The sequence below is a fragment of the Dendropsophus ebraccatus genome, chromosome 1 (genome assembly GCF_027789765.1).
Source record: "Dendropsophus ebraccatus isolate aDenEbr1 chromosome 1, aDenEbr1.pat, whole genome shotgun sequence".
Lineage (NCBI taxonomy): Eukaryota > Metazoa > Chordata > Amphibia > Anura > Hylidae > Dendropsophus > Dendropsophus ebraccatus.
Genome location: NC_091454.1, coordinates 56876981 through 56891062, shown reverse-complemented (window position 1 = coordinate 56891062; position 14082 = coordinate 56876981).

The following is a 14082-nucleotide window of genomic DNA, read 5'->3' as shown; positions in this document are numbered from 1 at the left end:
ACAGGAATCAGGAACAACAGGGAGCTGGGCCAAACGCTATGGGAAGCATGTAGAGGCTCCAACACCTGGAAGGGGGCAGGGCTGGAACTTCTAGGGGAGTGATTGACATACAGGCCAATTAGGAGCGCACTGCCCCTTTAAATCTGAGACAGCCGGCGCGCGCGCGCCCTAGGAGGTGGGGACACATGCGCCGGCCGGCACAGCGACGGACAGGAGCGCGGTGAGGTGAGGCGCCCCCCGGGGCCGAAGCAACAGCAGCGCCGGGTCCCTGCCTATGGACACCGGCTGCTGCAGATGCGGGAGAGAGGGTGCGGTGGCGGTCCGGAGCACGGGACGCCGCCGTGGCCCTAACACCTCCACATGGGGTTTTTCCTCGTCTAAGTGCTGAAGGGTGACTCTTTGTAAGTCGGGGGTCTGCCGAGTCATGTGATTTATGTGTAATCTGATTTTATTGACAACCAAATGCAAAACAGCATATACAAAATCAATGCAATCTCAGTACATGGCAACCTGCAAGTCGCCTGGTGTCACATTTTAAACTATTTAAAGAGCAAGAAAAAGAGCAGTGCAATGTCAACATTTCCAAACATCAGCACTACCAACACGGCAGTGCACTACAATGCAAACCGCAAGCATAATAAAAGTCCTGCAGGTTGCAGGGGAGAGAAGGAAAAGAAAAAAAAAAAAAAAAAGGGGGGGGGGGAAGAAAAGGAGGCTGAGGAAGGAAACGGAAACTCAAGGAGAGGGGAGAGAAGGCGGGCAGGGGGCAGACCACTGAGCCAAGCGCCACAACAAGTACAGCGCTATAAGAGCATGAAGCACCCCTACCTAACAGGTGAGGGCAAGGAAAGCCTCTGAGTCCATGAACAGGCGCCAGGGGAACCACACCTTATCAAATTTAGTAGACTGCCCATGAGCCTCCGCAATCAGCTCTTCCATTCTACCCAGTTCCCTGAGTTCACTAAGCCACTCCATTAGTGTATAACCATGCGTGCCGCAGTCAAAAAATGTCGCAACATCCCTTTCTTAATGGTAGCAAGGGAACCCGGGATCTGTGACAGAAGGGTCAGCTGCGGGGAGTTGACGATGGTCCTTCCAGAATATGCGGTATAGATGGTCAAGATCTTATCCCAAAACTCTCGAATGCTCGGACATGCCCACCAAATATGTAACATGTCACCAGCTTCCGTGAGGCATCTCCAGCAGCGGTCAGAGACCTCAGGGAACATTGCATGCAAGGAGACTGGGCAAAAATACCACCGCGAAAGGATCTTGTAATTTTTCTCCTTTGCCTTAACGGCCATAGAAGCACCATGAGTGAATTCGCAAATTTTCTGGAGGGACTGACCATCAAGAGACACATTCAAATCGCGTTCCCACTTGTCAAAGAAGGAAGGTCTGTCAGGGTTTTCAATACCAACCAGAATCTGGTATAGTACAGATATGCAATGTGGGATAGCTGAGGTGGAAACGACTAGGTTGTCAAAATCTGTGAGTGCAGCAACGTACGTGCCCCTCGGGAAGAGAGTTCGTAAGAATGAAGCTAACTGCCCGTATTCCAGCCAGGACAACCGACGGTCCGGGGACTGAGCCTGAAGTGTCACCACAGATGAGATGGCGTCAGCCGTCATGCAGTCCCTAACCCTAGGGCAGTCAGACCGTTCCCACAGAAGAAATCTGCGCGTCTGCAGGCCAGGCGGGAATGATGGGTTCTGGAGTATTGGGGAAAGCGGTCCCGGTACCACAGATAGCTTGTATTTAGCAACGCTCCTATCCCATACGCATAGCGTATGTGGGACAAAGAAGGGAAGACCAGACAGAGAGTGGCGTATTTCAGGAGAGATCCATGGCAAGAGAGAGGGTGCAACCGAGCATAACGAAAACTCCAGATCCACCCACCTCTTAGAGCCCCGATAGTGTACCCTGTCCAGAACTCCACGCAGGACAGCCGCCTCATGATAGAGACGCAGATCAGGGAGCCCCATATTCCCCATGGACCGAGATTGAGTCAGGGTGGAATATGCGATCCTGGGCTTGCAGTTTCCCCAGATGAATTTTGAGATAGCCCTGCGTAGAGTCCTGAAGAAGGCAACGGGGACCACAATGGGAATAGTTTGGAAAATGTATAATAGTTTAGGAAGAATGTCCATCTTTACAATGGCCATTCTACCAAACCATGAGGTCGGTTTCAGAAAATAAGAGGTCATGTCTGCGAGAACCCTGTTCAGCATGGGGGTATAATTCAGATCAAAAAGAGAGCTTAGCGCAGGCGGGAGCTTTAACCCCAGATAAACTATGAAGTCCGTTTGCCACTGGAAGGGAAAGGAAGCCCTGACCGCGTCGAACACAGCCTGTGGGATCGAAATATTAAGCCCCTCGGTTTTTGTCAGGTTGACCTTAAAATTACTGAGGTCACCAAACCGCTGGAACTCCTGCAAGACAGAGGGAAGCGCGGTGGTGGGGGATGAGATGTAGAGCAGGAGATCATCTGCATATAATGCTAGCTTGTGGTGGTCCAGTCCAAACACGACACCCCGGATGGCAGGGTTATGTCTAAGAGCAACCGCCAGGTGTTCCATGGTTAGAATATAAAGCATGGGAGACAAGGGACAGCCCTGGCGCGTACCGTTATGAATCTCAAAAGAGCTAGACAACAGCCCATTGACTCGCACACGTGCCGAGGGACAAGAGTACAAGGCCATTATTCTATCCACTATAAGCGGGCCAAGTCCCACTCCCCGTAGGACCATCCGCAGAAACCCCCAATGCACTCGATCGAAAGCTTTCTCCGCATCGATGGAAAGAAGGCACAAAGGGGATCCCGAACGGCTAGCCCACGACATCAGGGTGAGAGTCCTCAGCGTGTTGTCCCTTGCCTCCCTGCCGGGGACGAATCCCACCTGGTCAGCGTGAATGAGTTGGGGGATATGACAGTTCAGGCGCGTAGCCAGCATTTTGGAATAGAGCTTGAGATCACAATTAATGAGCGAGATAGGACGGTAATTCTTGCAATATTTAGGATCTCGTCCAGGTTTGGGCAGGACCACCACATGTGCCTCCAGTGACTGGCAAGGGAAAGGGCACATCTCTGAGATACTATTGAAGCATTTAGTCCTAATTGGCAGTAAAAGATCTTTGAAGGTCTTGAAAAAGCATGCAGTGAAACCATCTGGCCCTGGGCTTTTACCCCCCTTAGCGTCAACAATAGCACCCTTAAGCTCTTTTTCAGTAAAAGGGGAGTCTAAACCCTCAACAGAGTCCGCAGGTACTTTAGGCAGCTCCGTATCGGACAAGTATGCAGATATTCTAGATTCCAAGGCCTGTACCGGCATCTCCGAGTAGCGGCCCTTAATGTTGTACAGAGATGAGAAATAAGAACGAAAGAGATCAGAGATCTCTCTGGGATTGTGTATGGCGTCGCCAGCATGGTCGAGGAGGCTAGGAATATGCGTGGCCTGTGTCCTCGGGTGGATCAGTCTAGCTAATGTTCTGCCACACTTATTAGCATGCTCATAAAGGTAGCTGCGGTACCGCTCCTGTTGGGAAGAGGATGATTTATTAAGAAGGTCTTTTAGCTGTTCCCTAGCTAGTGTCAACGCGGCCAGAGCCTCGTCAGTGGGATTCTGTTTATGCGTCTTAGAAAGAGCTTCAACGTTATCTGCCAGCTGGACAATTTTAGCGCTCCTGTCTTTTTTGATCCTAGACCCCTGCTGAATTAGGGTCCCCCTGACAACAGATTTCAGTGCCTCCCACTGCATAGGAAGGGCCGTGTCATCGTTAGCATGGTCAGTAATGAAGTTAGTGATCGTTTGAGTAACAGCCGCTTTACACGCTACGTCTTTGAGAAGTGATTCGTTCAGGCGCCATGTCCATTCCCTGGGTACCAACCCCGGCAGAGTCAATGATAGGAAAATAGGAGAGTGATCAGACCACAAGGCATTACCTATCGTGGCCGAGGAAGTGAATGTTAAAGCATACTGGGCGATGAAAAACATATCCAGTCTGCCATAGGTGCGGTGTGCATCCGAATAGTGGGTAAAGTCCCTGTCCTTGGGGTGAAGGATGCGCCAGACATCCACCAGACCGTGGAGACCAAGGACAGAGCACGCCATTGCATATTCAGAACGCGGCACAGCTGTTTTGCCAGAGGAGGTATCCAGGGAAGGGTCCATGACCAAGTTAAAGTCCCCCCCAGAATCAACACGCCCTCTATAAACGTAGAGGCCACTCTGAGTATGGCCCTCAGGGAGCTGCCCTAACGGGAATTAGGGAGATAGATGTTGCCAATAGTATAGATCCGGGACTGGATGTCTAACTTGAGGAAAACGCATCTCCCCTTAGGACAAATCAAGGAATCAAGCAAATTGTGCGGCAATGACTTGTGTAATGCTATGGAGACCCCCTTTGATTTGGCGTCAGGATTGGTACTATGTGTCCATACATTGTAGTAGTTAAGCCGCATGCGAGGCGCATGAGCAGTCTGAAAATGTGTTTCTTGTAGCAATAAGATGTGCACCCTCTGTCTATGCATGGAGTAGAGAATCTGAGACCGTTTTTGTGGGACATTCAGTCCCCTAGCATTAATAGAGGCAAGCTTGATGTCGGCCCCCGCCATGTCGGCTCCTCTCCCACCCGCCACGAATGCAGAAAGGGAGGAAAAGCAGAGGGAAGGAGGAGGGTATAGGAAGAGAACGAGGGGGAAAAAAAAAAAAAAAAAGGGGGGGGGGGGGAGAAAGACTGGACCTGCAGTCAGAAAAAGAGGGCTACCAAGAGAGATAACCCCCGCATCCGGGTAGTTCTATACTACCAGGAGAGACCCAAACGGGTACAAAAATGCTCTAAGCGTCTATTCTAACGAGGGACGGACTAACAGATGAAGGTCTGTAAATCCGTGACAGGACACCAGAATAAAAACTAATTATGTAACATAAGTACACCCTATAAGCATATGCAACATTCTAAAATAAAGATTAGAAAGCACCCCTTAAAGAACTAGCCAAACTGACACACAAAAAGTCCCCCCCCTCCCCCCTCCCCCCACCTCCGTGAACACAGAAACCAGCATAATTGTTGAACTAGGCCGCTGTAACCTAGTGACCTTGGGTATATACCCCATAAACAGAAAAAGGCATATGGAAAACAGACATGGACTGAAAAGATACAGCCTATTAAGTTACGGCACCGTAGGGCAGGACAGCATGGCTTTCACCGACCGGAATGTCCTCAGTCCCCTGAGGCCACTGGTCCAGGGGGGTGAGAGGATCTGCTCAGAGTCATCGGTGGAACCGGATCCCAGTCCGGTAAGGTCATCGGAGGTAAATCTGACGCGGACAAGAAGGCAGGCAGGTCTTCTGGCGTATGCAGCTCCAGTCTTTTGCCGCCCCTCCGGACCACCAACTGAAAAGGAAAGCCCCAGGAATGCTGGATGTCACGCTCCCTTAACAGAACCAACAGGGGTTTGAGAGCCAGTCGTTGAGAAAGGGTAGTTCTGGAGAGGTCCTGAAGAAAAATCAGCTGGGCTCCGTCAAAATCGACAAAATCCATGTTGCGCACCACCTTCATGATGTCGTCCTTGGTACGGTAGTGGTGAAGCCTACAGATGACGTCCCTAGGCCGGTTTACATCGGTCGAGACTGGTCCTAGAGTACGATGAGCCCTGTCAATCTCAAACTCCGCCCCTGGTGGCCGGTGGAGAATGGAAGCAAACAGATCCTGAAGGGATGGAATAAGGTCAGCCGCTCTGGTCGCTTCAGGAAGTCCTCTGATACGGATATTGTTCCGTCTACTGCGGTTTTCTGCGTCATCATGAAGCCTGTAGAGATGACGAATTTGCCTTTCTTGAGTAGCAAGCGCAGCCTGGACATCATCCACCGTGGTAGCTAAGGAGTCTTGTTCAGCAGCAATATCAGTAACCTTCGCCTCCAGGGTATGCACATCAGATTTGAGAGAAGTAAGTTCTTGTTTGTATGAGGTTTCCAAGCGCTCCACAAACTTTTCCATATCTGAGCGCGTAGGCAGCAATTTCATGTATTCTTTCCAGTCCCATTCTGAGCCATCATGCATAGGGTTAACAGATGCAGCAGAGCTGGTGCGGGTCAGATCACTGCCCCTAGTGGTGGAGAAGGGGAGTGCAGCAGGGGACAGAGAAGACATGCTGGCAGCTAACAATAAGACTGAGGCTGGGAGACAGACTGTTTCACTGCAGGGAGCACAGTTTATGATTGTCTCTGTGTCCCTCTGGCTGGGACTGGGTGGTAGTGCTGTGCTGGGGCTGAGAGCAAAGGCCACCGCTGCCCTGGACTGAGGACCAGAGGATACTGCTGCCCCAGGATGGGGGCTGGGTAATGCTGCAGCCTGGAGGTGAGGATTAGGGGGTATTGCCGCCCCGGGGTGATCTCCAGGGGATCCCGCTAACTTGGGGTGAGAGCCGGGGGACACTGTCCTGGATGCAGAGACTAGGGAGCTCCGTCTCCCCAGCGGCAGGCGGCTTAATCGGGTGCCGTTCAGCCACGGGCGCAGCTTCAGGGGGCTGATGGGAGGGCCAAGCTGCGTCCGTGCACTCGCGGCTGCCAGACCCCGGGGAACCAGATGCGGACAAGGCCGGAGCCGGGGTTCTTACCGCAGTGACCGTCGGGCCCGGGAGGCGAAAGCTGGAGGAGGCCAGTGGTTGCGGCGGCGCCGCGGGCGGGTGTGGTCGCTGCTGCGGCGGCAGCCTGTGCTCTAGTCACGCGGGAGCCGGAAGTCTCGGAGGCCGCAGGCTGTACAGGTAGGCCGCAACTTGCGGGAAGGAAAAAGCGGTCCAAGCTTGCCTGGACGGGCTGGGGTTCAGATGTTCTTGTGCCTGGCTTGTTCCTCCGACGAACCCCAACCATTTGGGGTGCAGTCTGTCCGTTTTAGGGTGTAAAGGAATGCTGTCTGGTGTCCTGTCCCCGAAGCTCACAGAAGGTCACTGCTCACTCCTCCATAGCCAGGCCACGCCCCCCGAGTCATGTGATTTAAAATTAAATTGTGACCATTTGACACCTGATTACGATGTGTTGTGTCTTTATTCTGTGTTTTTTGGTTTCTTTCATTTTGCTTGGGAATATATGACATATAGCAGTCATTCAGACATTTGCCCACCAAAGAAATAAATCCTTGTTCCATCGTTGGCAGGGGATTAGCTGATATCTATCTATAAGTTTACAATCAAAACTGAAAAATTAAGGGAAAGGATGGGGGAATAGAGCCCATTCACTTCTATACGAGTGCAGACTGTTTAGGACACATCACACATAGATCTGTATATGTATATGAATATGTATGCTATATAGTATTTTTGCACTCATTGTGGCATCCATTGCAGGCCTACAGAAGGTGTAACCCTGCTTTCCCAGGTGCCTGAATATTGCCTATTTAAGCAGTAGGGATTTCTCACTGATGGTCTATGAAACATGGGACATACATGATGTAATCCAAGTCTATACACACACTGTCTGTGTAAATACTGTTATGTGGAATTCAGGGTAATAAACACAGTTATAAATATAGTTACATCACTACGCTTACTATAAATGTTAATACAAATTTAAGGAAAGTTAATAAAAACCTGTTACGTATGTGAACTCTGGCCTCTCAAGAAGTTACCTACAGCTCCAATACCCATGTCTGGTGCGAGCGAGCTATAGGGAGCCTCTACATCTATAGAACTAAATTAAAGGGATTATCAAGTGCTACAAAAACATGGCCACTTTCTTTCAGAGACAACACAACTTTTGTCTCCCGTTCAGGTGCGATTTACAATTAAGCGCCATTCACTTCAATGGAACTGAGCAGCAAAACCCTGGCCAAGCTAGAGACAAGAGTGGGGCTGTCTCTGAAAGAAAGTGTTCATGTTTTTGTAGCACGAGGTAACCCCTTTAATATTGTGTAATTTCAGCAGCAGGTCCATAGTGTCCCTGAAGTATGAGGGACAGGAAGGGATGGAAGGACATAGAACCAGGCTCTTTTTCATTCTCTTTAAATAAAAAGGACAGGGTTTGTATCCCTCTCCCATCTTCTCTCTTTGCATGTACGATTGGAAGAGTAGTGGTGCTAATACGTGTATTATGGGTAACTATTTATTAGGTTTCAAACCCCTTTATTAAGATTTCATAAAAGTTAGATTTTACATTTCTATTGTGATCATTGTTCTTTTTCAGTGATATCATATAAAGGATATAAAGAGGATCAAGGTATAGAGGCTATAAAAGTTGTAGTTCCTATATTTGTAGTTGTTTCTTTTTTTTTTTTTTATAAATGCATCAAACCCTCAAAAAATACAACCACTAGAGATCTGTGGTCTTCCGTAACTTATTTAGTGAGCTGATAGCTAGCACTATCACTAATCTGTACCTAGATGCAAATTATCACCTACCACCTAGTGCCCTATATCTTCCCTATACTCCAGTACTTCTTAGTTTTAAGATTTAAAGGGGCTTTTTGGATGCTCTGTTACACATTACCAAGCATTTTTTAACCAATGTCAATAGCTGACAAATAACAAGTCATAGAAGACAAAATCTCTGATGAAACTGGGCATTTATATGTAGTAAATCTCCTAAGAATTACATTCTCAGCTAGCTGGCACTGGAATTACTAGTTAGTATAGTAGTTGCCTCTGAGCACCAGGATAGTGGAAACCTACATATTTTATGGACAGAGACCTCCAGCCACCTCAATCCAGCCACGGGTGAGCCCCCAGCATCATCTCTTATCTATTATTTACTGATTTCCCTATATTTTAAACTGTTTTGTCACTTGGAAAAAAAAAACACAAGAGAATTTATGGATTTAAATCATTTTTTTGTGTCAAGAAATCATCTATGAAAGCAATAAAAAAAAAATTAAAAAAAAATTTTGTTCTATTGTCTAAAATACCAGAACTGCCAAACCACTACAAAGGAATTCCACAGAAGAATATATATATAAAAAGTATTTTAAATGCAACAGTGCATGTCTAGTCTAGCTTTGTTCTTTGTGTAAGAAGTACCCAGCAGGAGGGAAACAACCTGTTGAGCCGCAGCTATAGCTGAACTACACAGTACTCACAAGATGCTCACATGTCAGCGGGGAACCTTAATCTACCTGGAGCTACATTGTAATAATGCCGCCAGGTAATATTACATTCTGACAGAATCCAAGTGGCTCAAACGTAATGGAACAATCTTCAGAAATATTCAGACTTGCACCTGTAGAGAGGGAGGTTTCTAAGGTGTATTTTATCACATTGATAGTCTGATGTAGTTTGTCCTTTATTAAAGCTAAAAGTATTTAATATGACAATACAACAATCACCTGTGCTTTGCAAGAGACATAACTAAAGGGGGTTAACAGTGGTCCGGATGCAACTAATGGCCCTTACACCACATAAGAGACGCATGATGGTTTTAATGGGGTTTGAGGCTGCATAAGATTTGGGGGGGGCCGGATTAAGGTGCATCCGGCCATATGTCAGGGAAAAGGCACAGATTTTTGTACTAACCAGTTGTTGTTTGAAAGAATCTGTGCCTCTTCGCCAATGTATGTATAGTGTGCCCCCGAGGTGTTGTGTCGGAGGATCGGCCGGTCACTTGCTAGGTGATGAAGATGTTATGTCGTGAGGCCAGTGTCCCAAGGCTGTAGTGTACACTGTGTCGGTGTGAGGAGAAGAATCACAAAGTCTCTTTATCATAAATAAACTTGTTTTTACTTGAGAAGTACTTGTGGGCAGCAAGTTATACAGCTTTGCTTTGACAGTATAGGTTTATCTTGCGAAAGCACTTGATAATACTTGTAGACGAATACTTGTCAATACAGCAACCAGATCTGTGATAGGAATGTAGTAGAGGGTACAGTCATGTGAACCGAGTAGCGTGTTGAGAGATACAATGAATCAGAGTAGCAGAGAGGATGATGTCATGAGGGTCTCAACCCAAGTAGTACTGTGCCGGTATGGAAGAAAAAGAAAGGAGGAAGAAGAAGGAGGAAGAAGGAGGAAGAAGAAGAAGGATGAAGAAGAAGAAGGAGGAGAAGAAGAAGACTTGTGCCCATGTATTGAACTTTGGGTCTTCACACCACCTTATGCCCACTAGTGTCGGCTGAACTGTACTATGAGGGTGACACAAGGCCCCAGACCTTGTTACCTGAGATGAGTGGAATGCTAAGGATTTCCTGCTGACAACAGCGCTGCAAGATAGTGTTCATAGGCCTTAGCAACTTTGCTCTATCCGGATCAGTTCCCAGCTTACTGCTGTCTGTGGATACTGTCCTGCTCTGTGACTCTCCTAGTCCACGGCGTGGGTTGAGGTTGTCTCTGACTTGTCCTCTCCTGAAAGGGGGTTAACACTGCATAGTGTTGTGTAGCATTACAAAATAGAAACTGTAAGCTGTGTCTTGTCTTGCTTCCTACCTATACAGGGACCTGACTAAGACTGAACTTCTCTTCCTGTCTCCCACTTGACTTCCTTCCTCAGCGTATCTAAGGTGCGCTGTGAGTGGGTGAAGAGTGCAATAGAAAAACTAAAGAGAGAGATGATAGGATAGAAGAAGAGATTATTCCTTTAGGTTCACAAATCCATGTGACACACCAATAAACAATAACCCTTTGCCTACTTCAGCCGTGCAATATCTAAGTACATACACCTAATACAGCGACATCTAGTGGCAAAACTTTGTCATTACCTTCATCACCACATGTATACAATAAGCATAGGCTTTTATGGAGGGTGTAACCAATAGCAACACCCTGCTCGCCTGATGGGCAATCTGGGGTACACAGCAAGACAGGAAGTCTCCTCCTATGGCTGATTTACTATAATTTACGCCGGCTAGCAGGCATAAACCATGGCAAAACACAACACCTCTCTGGAGCCACATATCAGTCGTGCACCTTTTAGCAAATCTGGGGTGGGCCATAGGAGTGGTGTATTAATACACTGCTCTTGATAAATCCCCCCCTTCCTCTTTGTATTTAGATCCAGAAGCTTAAATTTACACCTCTGGTCCTGTGAAAATACAGGGCGATCTAGCTTTAGAGCCAGGAGTTCTGAACTGAGTACAGCAGCAGGTCCCGTGTCAGAGCAGCACAGTGATCAATACAATGGATCCGAGTATAGCAAGGACATGCATAAAATGCACAGAAAATCAGTAAACAAGGTGTAGGTTAACATACATCAAATAACCACCAGCTCAAAATGTCAGATAAATCAGCAGGATAAACAGTTATAGCCCCAACTATGAGGATAACAACCTTTCCAGGTATTTTACTCATTGCATCACATGGATAAATTAAAATCAAATCCCATTTTAATTCTTAGCATAAATGGTACGCCAACTGTAAGACAATGTAGGGTAGATTTTTAAAACTGATGTAAAGTAGAATTTTCTTAGTTGCCCCTAGCAACCAATCAGATTCCACTTTTCATTCCTCACAGATTCAATAGAAAATGAAAAGTCGAATCTACTTTATACCATATTTGATAAATTTCCCCCAATGTTCTAATTCATCAGATATAATTTTCTAGAAATTAGTATACATAAATATATAAAGTGTTCTGTTTAAAGCTCTGTTCACACGGAGCAAAACTGGTGGAATTCTCCGCCACAGAATCCCACCAATCCCTATCATAGGGATAGGCTATGGGAGGCTCGCGCGCTTCCTCTCTCCGCGACGAAGAATGGACATGTTGGAATTCCGCCAGTTTTGCTTTGTGTGAACGGAGCCTAATAAAAACTACTCCAATTTTGTGAAAACACATAAATCTTTACTATAGCAACAGAGAAATATTATATTGCACACTTAACAGATATAAGAAGTTGAAAAACTTTATTTCCAGTGCTTTTGTACAGGCTTTGTTTTAAAATAATTTCTATGTAACCAAGCTAAAAAATAAAAAAAATTCTCTAACAGAAACTAAAGCTTTAACAGATGCCCATCTCCCAGTTTTAATTATTTTGCTGGGATGAAGCATGCTGTTTGTGTGGTCCCTGCTGTACTGCTACCTGTTCCCAGCTATTTCCTACTTTTTAATGACTACATTAGCCTAGACCTGACTGTGCTTTTTTGTTCACACACGCGTGTAAGTGTGTATGTGTATATAAGTACAACCTGTCATTACCTTACCAGCGGTGGCTTTCTAAAAGGCAGACAGCTCTTTAGAAGTCATGAAAGCATGGCTGCTGTCTCAAAGTGAGAGATTTTGGAGGATAATTGAGGCCTGGCGGCATTCAGGCCTTTGACTTTCCCACGCAAACTCAGCAGGACTATTATTTTCCATAGAAAAGAAAATTGCCTTTTGCTGTGCTGTGTAAACGACAAAGCTGTGGAAGAGAATGACAGGTACCCTTACCATAGGAGAGGCCAGAAAGCATTGGCATCCCTGCCATTAACCCCCTAGAATCCAATGCTGTTTAACTGTGTGGCAAAGAAAATCCTACATTTAGCCCATGATAGTAGTAAGGTATCTATTAAACAGTTTCCTATAGACACAGATTATTCTCTGTTAACTCGCCATCTCCGGACAGCTGCCAGTCACTGAATGAATAAGATTCAAGTTATACATCTGTGGTCCCTCAACTTACAATGGCCTCAAGATACAATATCTGCCTACCAGGCCACTAGCCCTGCTCATCCACTAGTGATTAGTAGGTTTCTCCCGATTACAGTCCATAGAAAGAAAACTGCCAATCATTAGCATATGGGTGGGTCCTGTGGCCGGGGCTACTACATATACAGTGATCCCTCAACTTACAATGGCCTCAGGATATAATATTTTCAACATACAATGGTCCTTTCTGGACCATCGTAACTTGAGACCAGACTCAGTATACAATGCTACAGACAGTCAGGATCTGCGGCACATGTAAAAATAACTAGCTGATCGACCAATAAAAGTGGCCATTTTACTGGTAAATCCCAGTATTAGTGAAGTGGATGCACTGATTGACTGTCTAGAATTTCCTCCCTACAATACAGTGTGATACAACAACGAGCAGTTCAACCTGCACTAGGATGAGTAGCGCCTTTGGGCACCAGGTGAGGGAGGCTTCATTTTATTTTGTCGGACCCTGTGTGATCTGTACAGGACCCTAAACATGCTTCAGTCCTCTACATAGAAAGAAATTTAGAGTCTCTTGTAGCTCTTTCTGACTGTTGTATGTGAGGACTTACTCTATCTATACTGGTTAGCTGCTTATTTCCTTTTACATTTTCATTGTTTCCCACTTTGGGGGATTTAGAACCAATTACCAGTTTTCCATAGAGTTTTGGTCTCAACATACAATGGTTTCAACATACAATGATCGTCCTGGAGCCAATTAATATTGTATGTTTAGGGACCAATGCGCATATATATATATATATATATATATATATATATATATATATTAGTGGGGATGAGTTCAAATGGCAATATAAAAGTCTCTCAATATGCATTCTAGCCAAACAGCAGTCATTTTATTTCCAGCATAGAAGGTACAGCAGAACTAAAAACACTAATGGCTTGACTTCAGCAAAACAGAATATAAAGTCCAAGTGGACGTCACAAACTCACAGGTCCTTTTCAGTTGCGGGTTCACCCGCTAGGATGTGGAAAGGTGGGATGGCACAGTTTCCAGACACCCACCAGCTTCCCAGCTAACACACTCCAGCACCACAAGTCCCACAAACTCCAGAGTTGGGACCACACCCTCAGCTCTGCTGAGCTACTTGGATTTTATCTAGCCACAGAAAACCTGGCCTGAATACGTAAGAGCAGTCATCTCACCCAGCTCTAAGACTGCTCCAGTTAAAGGCCGGCCCGGATCAGCTGTGCAAACAGCCATACTATTCAACAAAAAGTATCAGTAACCTAGGGTTACTGACAAAAGCTACCAGCTCACTTCACCGAGGCCAGGCACCTCGGTGACACGTATCTGTCATCTACTATGACACCTTGTACCTTCTCACAATACATATAAATATATATATATATATATATATATATATATATATATTAACAAGCCACAGACCTCTGGAAACAGTCGTAGCAGTATGAATTATACAAGGGCAGTTTGAAGATTAATGCCCAGCAGGATGCAGACAAG